This window comes from Diceros bicornis, chromosome 33 (assembly GCF_020826845.1).
Source record: "Diceros bicornis minor isolate mBicDic1 chromosome 33, mDicBic1.mat.cur, whole genome shotgun sequence".
NCBI classification, from domain to species: Eukaryota; Metazoa; Chordata; class Mammalia; order Perissodactyla; family Rhinocerotidae; genus Diceros; species Diceros bicornis.
Window position 1 is genome coordinate 11,169,813 of NC_080772.1, and position 16,049 is coordinate 11,185,861.

Here is a 16,049-nt window from a genome sequence, read left to right on the forward strand (position 1 = left end):
AATATAAAACAATATATAACAATGGATTACTATTCATTTCCCTACTGATAAACCTTTAGATTGTTCCCAATTTTTCACTCTTATGAACAATGCTGCTATCAATATTCATTTTCTTGCTTCCTGTGCACGTATCTGAGGGTTTCTCTGGGATGCAGACATAGGAGGGGGACAGCATAAGGACGTGCATTTTCAGTTTTGCTGGATACTGCCCAACTGCTCCACAATTGTTTGCACCAATTTGCACTCCCTCCAGCATCATATGAGAGTTCTATTTCTAGACATCTTCTCATTCACTTAATATTGTCATCCTTTTAATTTTTGTCGATCTGATGTGTGTGAAATGATATCTTCTTATATGAAATTGCATTTCCCTGAATAATAAGGCACTCTTCCCTATTGCTTAACCTTAAAAAATGCATTCATTTCTTTAAAAACATCTTTTTCCTCCACTGCTGCTCCCTGTTCACTCAGTTCCCCAGTAGTTTACCTGTCTCTCTCTACAGCACCTGCCACTTTGCGCTCAGCTGCTGTTGATCTGTCTGACTCCCCCACTGATCCCTGAGATCCTCCAGGATAACACCTGTATCACATTCATTCTATCTAGATCGTGGTTGAAAGTCAGTAAATGCTCATTGAATTTAAATGCATACTAAATATTTTCCTTTGCTTTTAAAATTTTATGAAATTTTGATTATTTTCATTACTTATTTAGAACTTGCGACTGCTGTTTTGACATATAATTTTTCTAGTTTTTAAAATAAAATAACAAGTTAACACCTCTTATTATATGATCCTAACTTTTGTGTATCTGCTTATTGGAATTTCTTCTGCAATGGACTTCTGAAAGAACGTAGTCAAATTCTATTTGTGTGTGAACTTAATTACAGAGGGGCATTTAATATAATGAAAGCAATGATCTTGAGAAGTCATCATTTAACCAGAAATCAATAAAATATAAGTGTATATTACTGTTAAAAGGAAAATTCAATGCTTTGGAATTGTAACACTACATATTCAGTAGCATATTTTTGCAATTTGAATAATCTTAAGGTTAAATCATGGGAAATGACATCTTTGAAATACATGTTGAGCAGTAATAGCCAATGCTTAGTGAGAACACACTCATTGTGGCACATTTCCAAGTGTTTCACATGTATTTCATCCTTGTAACAACCTTGATGTTAGTACTATTGTCAGCATCAACCCAGTGTCACAGATTGGGAAGTCAAGGCAGAGTGGGGAAGTACTTGCCCCGGTTGCAGAGCTGGAATTTTCACCTGATGGTCCTCCTCCAGATCCTGCATTCTCCCTCATTGCGGGGGATCAACCAGTGTCACGATGGCCATTGAGCATGAGAAAGAGAAACTAGCCGCCCTGTTCTAACTTACCACATTCCTGTTTTGTGTTTTGCTTGGTTTTGGTGATGACAGATTAGACACACTGATTCTATATCTACAGAGTAAACAGTAGCTAGAGTTTTAAATTGTGAGGCAGGAAATGTTCACAAATTCAAGGGTCTAGAGTAATACTGAGATATTTTAACATAATCTTCCAGTGGCTTCTTCTGAATCATTAGAACACCATGTGCCTTTATGGAATACACTTCAAGCCTAAAATCTGCTTTCAATCAGGAGCTGTTCTCTGTCTAATATTTTTAAAATGAGTTTTTCTGAAAGAATCCCTGTTCTAGGAAGATACAGCAGTCCACACCTCAGTGAAGCAGCTGTGAAAAATCCTCTCCAGTGAACAGTGGGTAATCATAACACATAAATTAGTAGAGGAAGTGTCCACAGGCAGGAAACACTGCTGGGGAGCAGGCCCAGGGCCTCAATACCTGGACACCTATGAAAATGGAGAGCAGTTTTCGGGGGGGGAGGGGGCATAAAACTTCATTTTTCTTATAAATAAAGTTTCATAATGAAATATTCAAAGAGCAGCTTCTCTGGCAGCGGCTAGCCCTAGTGTGCTGAATTGGAATAGCCCAGTGCAAAATCTTAATAGTTGCCTTCAAATTAATTAACTCTATGATGATACCTGGGTGCTTTGGCATAAATTATGCACACACACCCCTCAGTTTTACAAAGGCGAAGTCTTTTCATTACATGTGGCAATCTAATATGCTCTCCCAAATTCCACGAGTTTTTAAGCGTGTTTACCGGTGCATGCATGGGGAGCAGGCAGTGAGAATGAGCATTAACTGAGCTCTGGCAAGTAAGAATTTTTTCCAAATCTGATTTATTTATATATTCTAAGAAAACAAGTGGGAAGATTTTGTTACCCCATTTTACTGGTTAAAAAAATTCAGGCTCAGTATGGAACACAGTAAGGAGATTTCTCAAAAAATTAAAAATAGAAATACCATATGATCCAGCTATCTCACTACCGGGTAGTCATCCAAAAAACATGAAATCAACAAGTCAAAGAGTTTTATACATCCCTATGTTCATCACAGCATTATTCACAACAGCCAAGACATGGAAGCAACCCAAGTGCCCATCAATGGATGAATGAAAGAAGAAGATGTGGTATATATATACATATATACATATATATGTATGTATACACACACACACACGCACACACACACACACAATGGAATACTACTCAGTCATAAAAAAGATAAAATCGTGCCATTTGCAACAACATGGATGGACCTTGAAGATATTATGCTAAGCAAAATAAGTCAAAGATGAACACCATATGATTTCACTCATATGTGGTAGATAAACAAACACATGGATAAGGAGAACAGATTAGTGGTTACCAGAGGAGAGGGGTGTTGGGGGGGCAAAAGTGGTAAAGGGAGCACATATGTACGGTGATGGATGAAAACTAGACTATTGGTGGTGAACACGATGCAGTCTATACAGACACTGATATATAATAATGTACACCTGAAATAACACAACATTATAAACCAAAATGACCTCAATAAAATAGTTAAATAAAAAATTTCAGGCTCAGAAAGATTCTCATTTATAATACATTCCTTTTCATCTTAGGCTCTCTTTACAAGTGATTTACGCATGTAAATAAATGTTGCTAGTGTTCTGTACCCTCTATCATGTAATACTTACCTCCTGACTTATCCCCCCAGGAAAACCAAAACCAAAATCAAAACAAAACAAAACAAAACCATCACTTATTTAGGAGCCATCATCCAAGCAATTTGGAGCTTTTGGAGAGGCAAAGGAAAGAAGGAAGCTAGAGAAGCAGGAGCAGCTCTAGAGGGGTCCAGCCAGATTGTTCTCCCACCTCCGGCTTACCAAAAAGGAAAATCTTCCCATGTGCCACCCCATGGCCAAATGGTTAAAGTTCCACATGCTCTGTTTCAGTGCGGTCCTGGGTGTGGACCTATTCCACTCATCAGCCATGCTGTGGAGGCGTCCCACATATGAAAAATAGAGGAAGATTGGCACAGATGTTATCTCAGGGCTAATCTTCCTCAAGCAAAAAAGAGGATTGGCAACGGGTGTTAGCTCAGGGTAAATCTTCCTCACCAAAAAGAAAAGAAAAGAAAAGAAAAATCTTCCCTTCTTTGTCCTTGAGATTGTTATTTATTTTTATGTTTTAGCTCAGAATTGGAATCAAGGTCCTGTAAATTTCACAGTTTCCTCCCTAGTAAAGCCATGTTTCTTTTTATACACGTGTATTGATGTATATCCTTCTCCAAAGAGCAAACAAGCAAACAAACTTCCTCATGTGTCTCCCCCTCGGAGAGGTGCCCCATGCCTTCTCTGGGCTGCCTCCCTACCTTGGCTTCCCTCACATTCTCCTAAGCTCTCATTTCCTCTCACTGAGAAACAGAGATCCAAGTAGAAGATCTTCCAGTTTAGGAGAAAGATTTTAAAGAGCAATGCTCATGTTTATCAAAAATTATCAGTTAAGAATGAATTGTTACAGCAATACAGAGTGTTAACATGGAAATTATCTGCCTCCAATCAGTGTTTTCCAGACTCACATTTTAATAAAAATTTGATTAGCTGTATAGCTTTATAAAAAATAATTCATTATACTTACCCAGTTTTCTGAGTATTTAAGAATTCTGGTCATATTTTATAGTGAAATTCATCTACTTAACTTGAATATCTAGAAAGGTTTACCTTTTAAAAGCATAACAAAGCAAAGTAAAACCCATTTGCAAAACATAAAAGCAGAAATAGATGAGCTTTCCCAAAGCATTATTAAATATTGTTGAGGATAGGTGGAAAGTATCAAGCAATTTGAAAACTTTTAATAATTAGACTGGATTGTAGAATTATTTTTAACTAACTAGGGGAAAAAAAACAGCATGAAAGTTGTCTTTATAAAGTGAAATGCATGCAACACTTTGTTAGAAACAAATTAACAGGCTGATTCATGAAAATCATTATATTTCACATACATACACACACTTATATATGTAGATTCATACATACCTCTCACTTTAAGAAAGTATCACATGGAACAAAATGCAAACTTGTGAAATATTAAGAAAACTCTAGCTGAGACATTATTTGCTATGATGGCAATGAGAAATAAGTTATTTCTGAGGTAAAAATGTATAAAACATATGGAATTGAATTGATTCTTTTCATGATATGAAGCATTTGGAATAACAGCAAAGGTCAGTATAGGGGACAGAGCACATTACACTTAAAATGTGTAGGTAGGAGAGATAAGGGTGTGAATGGAGTAACAGAGGAGAGATGAGAGGCAAAGTGTTAACACTCATGTGGAAGAGAGTTTCTCAAACTTTGGCATGCAGCAGAATCATGGAGGGCTTGTTAAAACATAGATTGCTGGGCCCCATCCCCAAGATTTTACTTTAGTAGTTTTTATGATGGAACTCAAGAATTAGTACTTCTAACAAGTTCCTCTAGGATGCTGATGCTCGTGGTCTAGGGACCACACTCTGAGAACCACTGATGTACAAGTGTTCGGAATATCTCTGCCAAGTTGATACCAGGTTACCACGAAGTTTGGGGAAGTAGATTCCTCTGCTTCTGTGACTATAAAACTGCTTGTTTAGGTTTTTCCAAATGAAAATATGTAATCTCCCAATATATTAGAACTATCTAGACATTGTTTCCTTTTAAAAAGTGATCTGATTCACATTCATATTTATTCTTTCTCTCTCAAATAAGCATCTCTAAAGAACTATGTCACTGGAAATAGAGTCTCAACTCATCATTAACTACTTTAAATTCCCTCTAGAATGACATTCAGAGAAAGAGGAATGATTATTTCACAATAAAATGCCTTTGGTTCTGATTTTCGTGTAATTATATATAATTCTATAGCAAATCCCTCCTCATGTGTCATTGGTCTGATTGGGTCATATGTCCATTCTGGAACTAATCCCCGTTCTGGATTATGCCAGGACAATGCTGTTCATTGATTGGCTTAGGCTTTCTTTCTCCTGAGCCAATCACTATGGTATAAAGGACGGAATCACTGCTCTCTTCCAACCACACAACTGCTGCACAATAAGGGAGATCTTAAAAGGATCTTGGAGGACTATCTATGTCAGTTTCCCCAGACGCACACCTCCAGACTAGGAGGTATTACAAGAGGTTTATGAAAGCTCCCAAGAGAACCTGGTGCAGGAGTGGAGGAAGCAGGTCAGAGAAGGGAAGAAAGCTAACCAGGGAAGGGATAGAGAGTATGATTTCAGGCAACGTTCCCAGGATGGCGGTGTCAGCCGGATCCTGCGGGGGTGCTCTGCGGTGTAAATAACACCTTAAGGGCATCTAGACCTGAGGCAAGAGGGTTGGATTTTCCTGCTTCTCTGGCATCCTTCAGCCCCAGGCTCAGGTCCTCCCAAGGGACAGAGGTGGGCAGGGGGCTCCAGTAGCCTGAGCAAGTCCCTCAGAAACAATAAAGGCGTTCAGGGAGATGTGGGTGGGGCACTGGCAGTTTCTACTACAGGGCGACAATCACTGAGTCTGCCATCAGGCTAAAAAAATTTTTATCGTGTACATCAACATACCCAAACATGTACAAAGAGGGAAAAATGAGATGGAGGAGGTGAGGGAGATAGTTCCTGAATTTGAAAAATGCTGGACTTAAAATTAAATAGAAGATTTTTCTGCAGGTCTTTTATGAACCTTTACTACACATATGGGGATTGTGAGGGGAACTGCAGTATCTCTTGGGATACATTCTGTGAGATACAGTTTGGGAAATGGTGCTGTGAACAAGAGGGGGTTACAGCCTTTTAAAGTGACATAATCAGACCAGGATTTAAGGTATGGAGTGAAAAGGGATGGACCAGAAAAGGAGAGATCAGAGACATTGAGATCTCCTTGCCTTCTGCAAGCTATGATAAAAATACAATGAAATCATAAAATAAGCAAGTGGGCATAGGAAACAGAGGAGGAAATTAATTCGAATATCTTGTAGTTAGAATTGTCGTGTCTAAAAGACCTTGGAGACACTGAAGAAATGGAAAATTCTGAGGCCTGTGGCTCAAGTGACTTCATAACTAATGAACACATTAATTAGGATGGATTCATGAGGAGGACTACTTTGGCAGATGAAGTTAAAGTTTGAAAACTATGTGGAGATATGTGGTAAAAAACTGAAACTAGAAGTGTAGAGTAGGGATTCACCAGCTTTGGGTGTGTATTAGTCAGCGCAGGCTGTCATAACAAAGTACCACAGACTGGGGGGCTTAAACAACAGAAATTTATTTTCTCACAGGTCTAGCAGCTGGAAGTCCAAGATCAAGGTGTTGGCAGGGTTGGTTTTTCGTGAGGCCTCTCTCCTCAGCTTGTAGACACCTGCCTTCTCATGTGTCCGCACATGCCTTCCCACCATGTCTCTTTCTCTTCTCATAAGGACATCAGTCATATCAGATTAGGGCCCCACCCTTATAACCTCATTTAACCTTAATTACCTCCCTAAAGGCCCTTTCTCCAAATACAGGCACATTGGGGGTTAGGACTTCGACATAGAATTTTGGGGGAACACAATTCAGTCCATAAGAGGATACTGGTTGAGCTTAAAGAAGTGTGAAGTTGCCCAGACTGAGTATTGACTGAGGACAGAACCCTGGGAAACTCCAACCTTTGAAAGACAAGGAGGGTAAAGGAGAGCCAATCCTATCAACTATCAGAACTAGAAGATTTGAGCAAGCGTATTTACTGCTCTGTGCCTCTGTTGCTTCACCTGTGGGGGAAAAAAAAAGAGCCAATGATTATCATTGTTTATGGAGATTTTATGAAAATAACATGTTATTAGTCATAGTTCAGTCAAGAGACAGAAACCGCACAATGTTTAGAAACATAAAGTTTAATATAAAAAATGATTAACAGAGGATTGGAGTCAAAGGGAATTGGCTGCTGAGTGTTACAGAGAACAGAATGCTGTTAGGGACAGCAGCTCCAAGGATAACCATGACCCAGAGGACTGAGATAGAGCCCTCCAGGAGGATCTCCCCAGACCACACCACTGGGACCCAGACCTGGTGTGGAGGGCACAACTGTGACTCACCGATGGCAGAGAAGGCTCTCGGGTGTGTCACCATTGGAACTTGCTGGAAATCTCCCCTCTGGGTTCTGGGGAGACTTTCCACAGGGAGATGGGGAGCCCTGGAACTCACTAGGTGCTGGGGAAGCTGCTGGCTGCTGGGTACTGTTGTGAGAGTCTAGCAGTGGTCTCTGGGTGGCTCAGTCCAGGAAGGCTCTGGGCCCTCTGCTTGGGATGAAGATCAGACACTGCGGTATAGTAAGTACCCTGTAAATGTTAGTTATTTACTACCACTATTACCACCATCTGTACTACTGCTACTGCTGCTGTTGCACAGCGCTTAAGAACTAGAGTTCTAGAGACAGCAAACCTGTGTTCACATCTCTTACCTGCCACTCATTAGCTGTGGAATATCAGGCAAGTGACTTCATTACATCAAACCTCGGTTTCATCATCTGTGAAACGGAGGTAATAATAGTCTTCACCTTCTAGATTTGCCACGAGCAGTAAATAGGAACATAAAGGTGAATTGCCTTACACAGTCCCTAGCACATAGTAATGGATTTTAAAGTTTTTATTTTTTTATAAATATTAGATCACTTTCCTTCTACTGAATGTTCCTTGCAATTAGTGTAAAATTGAGGGAAAAAATATGGTGAGACAATAAATAAACCAGTTGAATGAATGAAAGTTAAGTGAATTTTAACAAGATTAATCCATTTTATTTGTTTCTTGGGTCTGAATTTACAAGATTAATTTTAATCTGATGTCTCACTTACTCAGTGTACACCATGGATAAGAGTTCTTATTCAACGCAGGACTTTTGAGATAGTAAATTTGTCAAGTGCCTTACAAGCCAATAGCAAATTTATTGATCATCCTGCCCTCCAAACTCCCACATCAAATTCTAGTGCTAAATTCCATATAGGAGAATTAAAATCACCGAATCACCGAATCACACTGAATGAACTGTGTGGTTTATGTGCAAACTTGTATAGTGGCATCTTCTGCATAATCCAGTGAAGATCTTAACTGAAAATATAATTTATTTTTTCTAGCCTTGGTGATTACATTTTCAATTACCAGGTATTTTCAGGCATGTCGTGAAATCTGAGGATTGATAGACCTGGTAAATTCATCCTGGCAGGGGATTTGCTTCCAATTCACATAACAGTCTATTTCTTCGTTGATCCATTATGGATATCTACCACAACTGATAAACTCTCTAACCTCAGCTCCGCTCAGCAGAGCATAAACAAGTCCAAAAGCAGAGACTCATCATTGTCAAAAACAATGAGTTTAGGTGAAACTCGTGACTAGTTGTGGAGGCCGCCTCCTTCTAGAGGATAGTCAAGGACTTTTGATAGCAATGTTAAATCGGTCTAGCTCAGCTGCCATTCTCTAGATTAGTGACAGAACTAATATATTTCAGAATCACAACATATTACTACCCTGAGACAGCAGTTCCTTGAATTTCTTATTCCCTGTGCTTTAATTTCATTTTCTATAGTTCGTGCTCATAAATTATTGATCAATAAAAATGAGATTTCATCTGACCTATCCAAATATCTGTAATATTTTTTTAAAAAGGAAAATAAGTCCCTAAGTTTCTCTTTGTTTTGTAATTGCTTATAGTCACTGCTTTCATATTTACAGTAGGTTATTTGAAAACAAATAACAATCTCCAGTTTGCTGAATATTCGTCCAAACAAGATTTAGAGTTACTGGCAGAACTTCCATGGCAAAACAATTACTAAAATAAAAGTCCAAGAATTATAATGCTTTTGTTATAACTGTAAAATTAAAATAGGGCACCCTTGCTTTCACACTGTAGAGTGGAAGCATTAGCAAACATGGTGGAACAAGAAAAAATGGTTTTTATCTTCCTGTAGGAACAATGTTCTTATTAGGTGCTGTGTTATTAATCAAGAATCCAATATGAAATAAATCACTTATGATAAATTCTCGTTTCTAAAAGTATGTGTACATGACTCTAAACATCTATAATCAATTCATATATTAATATAATTCTCCAGCGTCTACAAAATATGTGTAACTAACTATTGCTTCACTTCCGTTATACACTGTATCTCAACATCCTACAAACGCATGTAAATGATTTTTAAAGGATGCAACTTTACTGTGTCATACTTTGAGATAAACTACTATGTTTTCCTGGTATACTAAAGATAGCTGTAAATTCTTTGATAATCCTTCCATTGAGAGAGGGGGCCTTCCCTTTTGAATCTGGGATGCTCTGTGACTGCTTTTTTGTACCGAGGACAGAGGAAATGATTCTATGGCAGTTCAGGACTTACTCTTTAAAAGGACTGGCAGATTCCATCCCCACGTCTTGGAAACTTGAGCTGCCTTGTAAGAAGGCTGACTACCTGCAGGAGAAACCACATGGAAATTCTGAGACCCCTTGGAAAAGGAGAAAGGCTCCACTGATCCCAGCCTTCCAGCCGACACCAGCAGGGTGGTAAGTGTGGGAGTAAAGATATCTTGGAGTCTCTAGGAACCTGAGCTATCCAATATAGTAGCCACCAGCCATGCGGCTTTGAGCACTCAAAATGTCCATAGTCCAAATTGAGATGTACTGTAAGAGTCAAATACATAATGGATTTCAAAAAATATATTTAAAAACTCACTAAAATTTTTTGTATTGATTATATGTTTAAATGATAATATTTTTGATATATTGGTTTAAATAAAATATGTTATTAAAGTTAATTCTACTTATTTAAACTTTTTAAACTTGGCTATCAGAATATTTAAAACTACATGCATATGTGTAATTGGACAGCACTGCTCTAGATGATCCCAACCATCAGCTAAAAACCACTGAGTGACCCCAGTTGATGTCACAGGAAGCAAAGAACCACTCAGCTGAGCTATTGCTGAATTCTTAAACCACAAAATCTTTGAGATGTAATAAAGTAGTTGTTGCATTAAGCTATTAAATTTTGGAGAAATTTGTTACATAGCAATAGACAACTGAAGGAGTTATATGTAAAAAATATTAAGTAATTGATAGCAATTATACTCAATCTTTTAGAATTCAGAAGGAAGCAATGTGGTTGGTCCAAGTATCATTTTCACCATTATGGTCAATACATTTTAACCTAATGCCTTACCTTTTCTCTAAATTAATTATTTATAGCAAGTATGGAGCCTGAAATTTATTGAATGTTTTAAAATTTTCTCCTTGAAAAAACAGCTCACAACCCCGTTTTGTTGACTACTGAAGAGCACACATAGGTAGAGAACTAAAGTGCAGAAAATTAAAACCAATATTTTAATTAAGCATCCTCAAATGAACAAAGTAGGGGGTCACACTGCCTCATTTATTAGTTTCATTATTTGTATAAATATTTGCAATAATCAACTGAAATGTCAAAAAAATCATTGTCCAGGATTCTGAAGTCGGAAAGACTCAGACTTATGTATCAGTTATACTATTTTCTAGCTAGGCGATATTGAGCAAGTTATGGAGCTTCTGTGGCCCTCCGTTTTCTCGACTACACAAGAGGACTGATAACACTAATTACCTGTTGGGATTATTGTGAGGATTCAATGAGCTGATGTACGTGAAGCACTTGTCTCAGGACCTAGCACAGAGTAACAGCCTAAAAGTTGGAGCTCTAATAATGACACACATAGAAAATATATATAAAATATTACATATTTGGGTGTGGTGTAATTATGATAACTCTAGTTATTATGAAAATGCCATCAACTTGACTCCCTCTTATTTACCTCTGAAGTAAACAGGTGGTGCATCGTGCATGGTTCTCATAGTGCTCAACAGATATCGGGCAAGTGGAGAGTCATCAGACCTCTTGGGCCACACGATGCAGAGCATCCCAATGGACACAGAAAGACTGAGTTACTGAACTGTGGAGATTCCTCTCTCTTTCTCTCTCTCCCTCTTTCTCCAAACCCAGATGTTTGGCATCTCACCAATATCATCCAAGACCTTTGGACTGGGAACAAAATGAATGTAGAGAAAGAGGAAGCAGTTTTAGTGAAAGCACCACAGGGAACAAACTAATAAAAAAGCAGGAAACTCGGCACAAGCCTGATTTATGTCACTGCCTTTCCCTAGCACTCAGCCATTCCTCCAAACCCCAACACACACACACACACACACACACACACACACACACACACACGTACACACACCATGAACACCTACTCCCATTAGCTTTCTTTCTTGCTCTCACTTTTCAAAGTCAAGCATTTGGTAAAATCCTCTTTTTATTTCACTCCCCTTTCTATCTCTCTGAAAGGGCTTCAGAAGTGGTGTTTTGAACGAGCGTTCTGAGGGCTCATGGATCTGGGATTGTTGAAGCCCTGTCACCTCATCATTTCCCTGATGGTCCTTTCTCTTTTTAATAGTCAAGAAAACATTGCTTTAGCATCTATTTTAATTTCTGTTTCTAGACAAAGAGAGAGAGAGAGAAGGAAAGAACGAAGGAAGGAAGGAACAAGAAGGGGGGGTTGGGGGGGAGAGAGAGAGAGAAAGAGAGAGAGAAAGAGAGAGGGAAAAAACGAAAGAAAGAGAGAGAGGAAAAAAGAAAGAAAGAGAGAGAGAGAGGGAGAAAGAAAGAGAGAGAGAGAGGGAAAGAAAGAAGGAAACAAGAAAACCAACCGTAAACAAAAACATTATTATGGCCTTCCCTTTTCCAACAGCTAGGGGCCATCATAGCGGTTTTGGGATTTGTTTGTTTTGTTTTGTTTTGTTTCTGTCAGGAGCCAGAGCCCTGTAGAAGTGATGGTTCTCTTGGTGGGAACACAGGAGAAGCAAGTTGAGAATGAGCGCCTTGGGACAGGCAGGTCTGGTAGCCAAAAGTAGATTTTGATTAGAAGGAGAGAAATTTCTTCTAAGAAGTTACTTCCTCATTGTATTTTCATGGTAATCCAAAAGTAAACCAAATGGTGTGCTGAAAACTGCCCTTTGAAAAGAAAGAACAGATTGCTCAAATCGAATCTTTTCCTGAAGCAGATTGTTGCAGGCTGCCCATCAGCCATCAGTGATGGCCATCCCTGCCCTCCCCAGAGACTGGGGACCAGGGGCACACTCACTCCACAGAATCAGTGGGCACCTGCCCCCACGCTGCATGTCCTAGTGCTGCGTGATGACAGCTGAGGTCAGCAGTGTCTGTCCTAAAAAAGCATCTAACTCAGTGGGCAAGAAACACTCACACAGGAGAACACTCACAGTAGAGCCATCAACGCGCAAGAGTTAGTTCACGTTAACAATGATACAAGCGATGTCACAAATTCACACGTGCAAAGTGAGTATGAAAGGGGTCACATGAATAAGCTTTCACAGTGGATAATGTGGCCAAGAAGGATTTCGTGGAAGAGGGAGAACTTTTTAAGTCAAGAAAAAAAATACTGAAAAGTAAACCTTTGTGTGTAGGTGTTCAGCTCCACAGATCTAAAATCTGTGTTTTCTCAAGTACACTCTATGCAGTAGGAGACCAAATCTGAGGATCACCGTTAATTAGTTTTGCATTGTCTTTTTGGTTGCCCTTTAAGATGTTAGTCATGTCACCAGCAAAGAACAACAGCAAATTATATTATAATTTTACTTTTTTTCAAGTATTTATTTTTTTAAATAAGGTATTTCTCTTCAGAGATGCACAGCGCACAAGAGTCCTTACAACACTGTGTCAGAAGAAGCACTTTCCACTTTATGCAAAATTAATAACTCAGTTAGTTATCCGCCTAACTGAACTATGTGTAAATAATAGATTCCTAACAAAGGGTTATTGAATAAATGAATAACTTGAATGCATTTATTTTATAGCAGCTACTGCACTACACTACAGACAGAAAGCAATTTTTCTCTGGAAGGTATGATAATTTCTCCCTCAGTGAGAAATGCTCTGTTTTCCTGTTCTGTGGATAAAAGCAGCATCAGTTAGGTACCTCCTCAATGCCTGCAAGGTTGTCTTCTGAGATTCACTCTACAAACTCAATGCAAGTTAGAGCAGATAAAATGCTATAGCAACTTGAAGAGGAAGACTGGCCATTGTATAATATGAATTTCAAATATATTTCTTGTGTATTGGGTTTAAAAAGGCTGAAATCCACTTGCCTAATTGACAGTATGAACATATATAAACCAAATGTCATATTTGGGTCTTCAGGAGGGGTTGGCCAGAAATGGAGAGTCACGTGTGCAAACCTTGTTGAGGTTCAGGGTCAAGGGGTCCCTGACCTAAGGATTTGAGCTGTCTAGTCCAAGTAGCAGGCTTGTCCATAGTATAGCAATCACTTTGTATTAACCTGATGCCAGCTAATATTCAAATCACATGATCTCTGTTCTAATCGGGGCCCACTAAGCGCACTTCCAGCTAGACTTTGGTGTCTCCTAGAATTCACCTACAGCTGGAGAAGGTGCCAAGTGGAGACCCAACTCTTTAATCTCCTTGTGAGTTGGCTTCACTATCTCATGAGCTTGGTTGATGTGAATGTGTTTGCAGAAATGGATCCACTGTCTGTGCTGAAAAAAATCACTCAGCCAAAATGAGAACCTGCCCATGGTGGAAGGTGGGCTCCAGGGCAGACAACACCTGCATGACTTACTGGTGGGCAGGCAACATCCCCTCGTATTCAAACAGGTCTAAACTTACAAGCCAAATTAAAACTACCACTTGAAACAATAACTAGCTAATCATTTAAAAATGATTACTGACATGGGACATGAGACCAACATACTGTAGTAGTTAAAAGCAAGAACTTTAGCTCTAGATTGCCTGAAAAACGTGCCTCAGTTTCTCAGTCTCTAAAAAGGGCTTACTAAAGGCACTGAGCTAATTGGGTTATGAGGATTAAATGATTTATTTTCTATAAAACACCTAGTGCTAATATAAGTACCTGGCCCACAATAAGCATTATGTAAATGTTTTCTTTTATTATCATTGTTTTCTTTTATTTAGTCAATTTTAGAAGAGAAAGTAACTGATAAATAAATAAAAGATTTTAAAGAAAACTTGATGAGATATATGATTCAGAGACAGTGTTAAATTTCCAAAGAAACAGAATAAGGAAAGAAACCTTAAAGAACTAAATTACTGAAGTTTTCTACTCTTCTTGGAATTCCAAAATCAATTTCAAAAATAATTCACCAAATTCCATAAGAGGTGAAGGATCGTTTACTTAATAATGTGTTTGCCAAAATATGGTTTATTACATTAGTCCTTTAATTATAGATTAATTTCAAATCTGTTAGTTTCAAAAACATTTAAGATCTAAGATGTTAGTAACTTTTCACACCAATGAGAAGTACTTTCTGAGTAGGGAAATATCTTTTAGCTTGAACCTATTGTCTAATGTAGGTCCAAAAAAAATTTTTTTTAAATCCATAATTGCAAATTGTGCTGCTTTGCTGTTCTTCCATCTGAAGAGTATAGAAAGGTCTGATGCTGACAATGAAATTAAAAGAACCTACAAGGAAAGTTTCTAATTAGATTATTTTTCCCACATTGAAATGCCAATGGAGAAAATCACATTTGCAGTTGAGTAGTTTATTAATAGAAATAATGTGTATAAGAGAAAAAACATCTCACTGAATTATCACCTGGTAGTGAAATGAAATAAAGGAAACTGAAGTTTGGGTGTAAGTTCTCATGGATGCATATCTAGCGGGTATGTTTCCAGGATGAGAAGGAAGGAGAAGGAACAGTGGGAGTTCAGCAGAGCCACACAGGATTTGTAAAAGCTTTCCAGCAGCAACAGCAGGAAAAAAAGCAAACACTCATCAAACAGAGGTCAACCAATTTATCTCGAGAAAATCCTAAGGTATCGTACAGTGGAGGGAGAATTCAAATGCTCTACACCAATGTCCCATCATGCCTATTGGATTGGTTTGTGGGTGTTGGATAATTAGGGTGTAGGTACAGTCAACTTTAAAAACAATAGGTGAAGGAAAATAGATCTTATTTCAAGCTGTAACCCATTCTTCATTGCTGCCAAACATTCTTTTCTGTTTTTGAGGAAGATTAACCCTGAGATGTTAGGAGCCGATCCTCCTCTGTGGTTTTTTTTTTTGTTTTTTTTTTTTACTGAGGAAGATTGGCCCTAACATCCATGCCCATCTTCCTCTGCTTTATATGGGACCCCGCCACAGCATGGATTGATAATTGGTGTGTAGGTCCACGCCCGGGATCCAAACCTGCAAACGCTGGGCCGCCAAAGTGGAGCTCACAAACTTAACCACTATGCCACTGGGCCAGCCCCTGCCAAACATTTTTTATAGCACAGAAGTCTGGGTCCTGCCCCAGAATGTAAATAAATAATGATAAAGGTCACAAGTCTAAATATAGTATCTTCTTTCAGTAATGGAAGAATAGAGAAATTTTTCATCTTAAGATTTTTTTCTCTGTGAACTCTATAATAACTTAGGATTTAGGCCAATAATATACCCAATAGCAGCTGTTAAGCTGTGACATTCAGCTTCATAATATATTATGAAGAGCTTCATAATGTATTGTAAGTACCTTAGCATCACTCAGTAGACAGGGGAAAATGCCTTTTACCATAACCACAGAAGACATGTTATGTCTCCCTGAAACCACACAAAA